Here is a 5,292-nt window from a genome sequence, read left to right on the forward strand (position 1 = left end):
ACTGTAATTTATTTATATATATTAATGTCTGTCTCCCCCTCTAGACTGTAAGCTCCTTATGAGCAAGGAATGTGTCTATTATTGCACTGTATTCTCCCAAGCACTTAGTACAGTGCTCTGCACACAGTAAGCACTCAATAAATATGATTGAATGAATGAATGAATCTCTCCTGCTCTCCCTAGCCCAGACCCCAACAGGGCAGGTGTTGCAGAGCAGAGCAGCGGAGGCTGTGAGCCCGTCTTCTAGACCGTGGGTCCATAGTCACGTAGAGATTGTCCCTATTTCTTGCTGTAGACTGTAAGCTCCTGGTGGGCAAGGAATGTGTCTGCTGATTGTTGCACTGTATTCTCCCAAGTACTTAATACAGTGCTCTGCACACAGTAAGCGCTCAATAAATACAAATGAATGAATGAATGAGGCACAGCAATGGGCTAGGCTAGCAGGGGTAGAGGACAGTTCAGGACCAAAGCAGCGAGCAGAGAGCAGAACCAGTGCAGAGTTAGGGGCTTAGGCAGAGCAGGAGAAGAAAACTTGGCGGCCAACGGGGGATTTTTTGCTCCAATTCGAAAGGTCTAAAGGGCACCCAGACCCTCTCCCCGCTTCCTCAAAGAAAACCAAAACGAAAGATGGCAAACAGGCAAACTAACCCCAAAACTTACACACAACCCCACCCTCCACTTTCCTTTCCCTTCCTCAGAAGTCAAACCCCTGTCCCAGCTGCAGAGTTGACTGTGAGAGAGAACAGGCCTGAAGCCTCAGTGAAAGGTTAGACCAGGCAATAGGCCTAAATCCTGGAGTGGGGAGGGTCCGTCAGCAGACGCCGCTCCTCAGGCCCGACTTCCTGGAGCTAAGAGTCACTTGAGGCCGCCCCCACCCACTCACTGCACTCCAGGAAGAGCAGCACGGAGGCTGCCAGGGTGGTGAAGCTGGCAGGACGGGTTTTCCTGTCTAGTTTGGCTGCAATTTATTTTTTATGCTATTTGTTAAGTGCTTACTAGGTGCCAGTCACTCTACTAAGTGCTGGGGTGGGTACGAGCTAATCAGGTTGGACACAGTCCATGTCCCACATGGGGCTCACAGACTTAATCCCCATTTTACCTATGAGGTAATCAAAGCACTGAGAAGTAAAGTGACTTGCCCAAGGTCACAGAGCAGACAAGTGGCGGAGCTGGAATTAGAACCCAGGTCCCTCAGACTCCCAGGCCCCTGCTCTCCATTAGACTGAGCTGCAATTCCAGGCAGAAGGTGAAACTCTTTCGTCGTTGGTGGTTCAGTCGTAGAATTCTCACCTCCCACGCAGGTGACCCGAGTTCGATTTCCGGCCAATGCAGTAATCTTTAGAGAAGCAGTGTGACTTAGTAGATAGAGCACGGGCCTGGAAGTCAGAGGGACCTGGGTTCTAATCCCGGCTCCACTTTGACCTTGGACAAATCATTTAACTTCTCTGGGCCTCCATTACTTCATCTGGAAAACGGAGATTAAGAGTTTGAGCCCCATGTGGGACAGGGATTGTGTCCAACCTGATGAACTTGTATTTACCCCAGCTCTTAGAACAGTGCTTGGCACATAGTAAGTGCTTAACGAGTACCATAATTATTATTTTTATTGTTGGGGGCCCCAGAGAAACTTGGGAAGTTGCCATTCTGACGTCCCTCCTGGATTGAGTCCCCATCAGGGCCCAGCAACCGCAGAGAGGAGCAAGAGGAGGCCGAAGCTTCCCCGATCTGATCGACTTCGGGCCTGTCGAAGCCTAGGTCTCCGAGGACATGGGCACTGAGCTCCGGACCTTTACCGAACTAAGGAAAATAAAATGAATGGGGGCAATCCTGCTCGGTAGGCAGACACGGCAGCAGTGAATTTGCAACCTGATCCCTCTAGCGGAAAAGGCAGCCCCCACAAATCTTTGTCCACCCAGGCAGTGCCCGGCCCAGGCCAGCAGTGGAAGAAGGTAAGAGAAACAGCAACCGAGAGAAGAAGCAGTGTGACCTAGTGGAAAGGACATGGGCCTGGGAGTCGAGAACCTGGGTTTTAATCCCGGCTCTGCTACTTGCCTGCTGTGTGACTCTGGGCAAGTCACTTAAATTCTCTGTGCCTCAGTTACCTCACCCGAAAAATGGGGATTAAGACTGTGAGCAGGGACAGGGATTGAGACAGGGATTGTGTCTAACCTGATTAGCTTGTATCTATTTACCTCAGGCTTTCATACGATGCCTGGTATAATGGATAGAGCATGGGTCTGGGAGTCAGAGGTCATGAGTTCTAATCCCGGCTCCTTGACTTGTCTGCTGTGTGGCCTTGGGCAAGTCACTTAACTTCTCTGGGCCTCAATTACATCATCTGTAAAATGGGGATTAAGACTGTGAGCCCCAAGTGGGACAGGGACTGTGTCCAACTTGATTTGCTTGCATCCATCACAGCGCTTAGTATAGTATTTGGCACATAGTAAGCGCTTAACAAATACCACAGTTATGATGATTATTATTACTATTATTCACTTCTCTGGGCCTCAGTTAACTCATCTGTAAAGTGGGGATTGAAAGTGTGAGCCCCACTTGGGGCAGGGACTGTGCCCAATCCAATTTGCTTGTATCCACCCAGCCCTTAGTACAGTGTGGGGCACAAAGTAAGTGATATGGTAACAAATACCATTATTATTATTATTATTATGATTCTCTGGGTCTCTGTTACCTCAGTTGTAAAATGGGATTTGAGACTGTAAGCCCCACATGGGACAAGGATTGCATCCAATCCGATTTGCTTGTATCCATCCCAGCGCTTAATATGGTGGCAAATAGAAAGTGCTTAACACACACCATAATTATTATTGTTATTATTCTCTGGGTCTCCATTACTTCAGCAGTTACCACAGACTGTGAACCCTATGTGGGACAAGGACTGTGTCCAATTCGATTTGCTTGTGTCCACCTCGGCACTTAGTACGGTGCCTGGCACATAGTAAACACTTACAAACACCACAACTACTATAGAGCAAGCTCTTAATAAATACCATTAAAAAATAAAACAGAACAAAGACTATGCTTCACTGCCTCAGCTCCACTGGGCCACTGGTTCCACAGTCTTCCCTTCCCAGGTCACAGTTTCCCTTCTCAACCCATGGAAGCCAGCAGGGAGACAGTGGGCAACCAGTAGCTGCAGAGGGAGCCAGCACTGAATTCAATCCTAATCACTCTTCCCTTCTTTTTTTTTTTAAATGGTATTTATTAAGCACTTATTTTGTTCTAACCGCTAGGTAGAAACTAAGTAATTAGGTTGGACACAGTCCATGTTTCTCTTGGGGCACCCAGTCTTAATCCCTATTTTACAGATGAGGTAACTGAGGGACAGAGAAGGTAAATTGCACAACAGACAAGACGCAGAACTGGGATTAATAATGTTGGTATTTGTTAAGCAATTACTATGTGCAGAACACTGTTCTAAGTGCTGGATACAGGGTAATCAGGTTGTCCCACGTGAGGCTCACGGTCTTCATCCCCATTTTACAGATGAGGGCACTGAGGCACAGAGAAGTTAAGTGACTTGCCCACAGTCACACAGCTGCCAAGTGGCAGAGCCGGGATTCAAACCCATGACCTCTGACTCCCAAGTCCGTGCTCTTTCCACTGAGCCACGCTGCTTCCCTATCTAGGCCCTTCTAACTCCCAGGCCCGTGCTCTATGGACTAGGTCACGCTGCTTCTCTGTTCCTCCACAGAGATATCTCTCCAGAAGTTAGTTTATTTGTGCAAGTGAGAGACAGAGAAAGAAATTGGGTGCTTATCTGGGTCAGTGTATGCACCTCCCTCTCATTTCTTTCAGTTTTTCTCTTTCCACGGAATCTATGACACTGCTTTCCATTCTCCTTTTTACCCCTCCTCTCCTCCATAGGAATGGGATTTAGGTCCCTTCCCCCAAAAAGCATCTCTCCCCACCTCAGTTTGAGTTCCAGAAAAATCTAATCACATGAGATTTACTACAACTGGATTCAACCTTGTTGAGGGCATGGCATGCTGAAAATACAGAACAGGTTTGTTTTAATTGATGAGGTTAATGCCATCCCAGATTAGGGCACAGATAAAAACACCCACGCCATCCCCACACACTGGTAATTGGCAGAAGTAGGGGAAGGAAGTAGGGCCATCAAGCTATCTTAGCCCATCCCATCCTGCTCCTCCACTTATCCCTTCAATATGAACTTAGTTAGCCAGTTGTCTTTTAATCCTGAAGGTCATGTCTCCAGCTCTCAGGTGTTTTCATTTCAACGTGGCTGAAAGGTTGACCCCTCTCAGGGTCACACCTGGAGAGTTTCCAGTCCTCTACCAGTCTCGGCTATGGGAGGGAGAGTCAAGCAGAGGCCTATCTATTCCATTCCTAGCTTGGTAAGTGGTTAGCGAGTGGAAGGCAACCTGCTATAAGTCAAGACTCACCTCTGCTGGGTAGCAGCGGCACAGGAGAGAGTCAAGGCTGACTGCGAGGAAGATGGCAATGGTAAATTACTTTTAGATTTTTACCAAAAAAACTCTATGGATTCATTACAGGAATGATTGCAGATGGAGGTGGGGTGTTCTGGGAGAGATGTGTCCATGGCATTGCTATGGGTCAGAGATGACTCAACAGCATAAAACAAGAAAAGGTTGATGTTCAACCGACACCCTCATCCATAAAAAGTGCACATAAAAGTGCACCAGTGTCAGGCTGGTGACAGTGAGGTTTAGTGGAAAGGACACGGGCCTGGGAGCCAGAGGGCCTGGGTTCCATCACTTGTCTGATGGATGACCTTGGGCAAGTCATTTAACTTCTCTGGCCCTCAGTTTTCTCATTTGTAAGACCTGCTCAGTCTTCCCTCCACTTTCTACTCTGGCAGAAGGGGGGATCTGAGGGGAGGCCTAGAATCCCCATGCCAACCTCACAGTCCAGGAGAGGGGGTGGGGGGGCAAAAGAGGGGAGAAAATAGCTGAGACCCAGAATGGTGAACCAAAACGACAGCTGCAGTGACAGCAAAGAAACAAACTGATTAGCCTCCGTGGTTCTCAGTAAAAAGTGAACTTCAATCAACCAATTCTACTTGCTGTGTGTTTACTGTGTGCCCAGTAGTGTAGTAAGTACTTGGAAGAGTACTTATATAACAGAGTTTGTTGACTCATTCCCAGCCCACAATGAGCTTACTATCTAGAGGGAAGACTGATGTTAATATAAATAAATTATAGTTATGTACAAACCATATATACCTGGGCCTGAGGGAGGGGTGAATATAGGGAGCAAATCTAAATGCAAGGTGATGCAGAAGGGAAGGGG

At 47.7% G+C, this 5,292-nt stretch overlaps 1 non-coding gene across 1 annotated transcript; it reads left to right on the plus strand.

Moving 5' to 3' along the window:
• Window positions 1-4,276: 4,276 nt before the first annotated feature.
• Window positions 4,277-4,414, plus strand: LOC114809844. Its single transcript, XR_003757618.1, has one exon. It is a non-coding gene; the product is annotated as a small nucleolar RNA SNORA7 (small nucleolar RNA).
• Window positions 4,415-5,292: the final 878 nt, after the last annotated feature.

This window comes from Ornithorhynchus anatinus, chromosome 2 (assembly GCF_004115215.2).
Source record: "Ornithorhynchus anatinus isolate Pmale09 chromosome 2, mOrnAna1.pri.v4, whole genome shotgun sequence".
NCBI lineage: Eukaryota > Metazoa > Chordata > Mammalia > Monotremata > Ornithorhynchidae > Ornithorhynchus > Ornithorhynchus anatinus.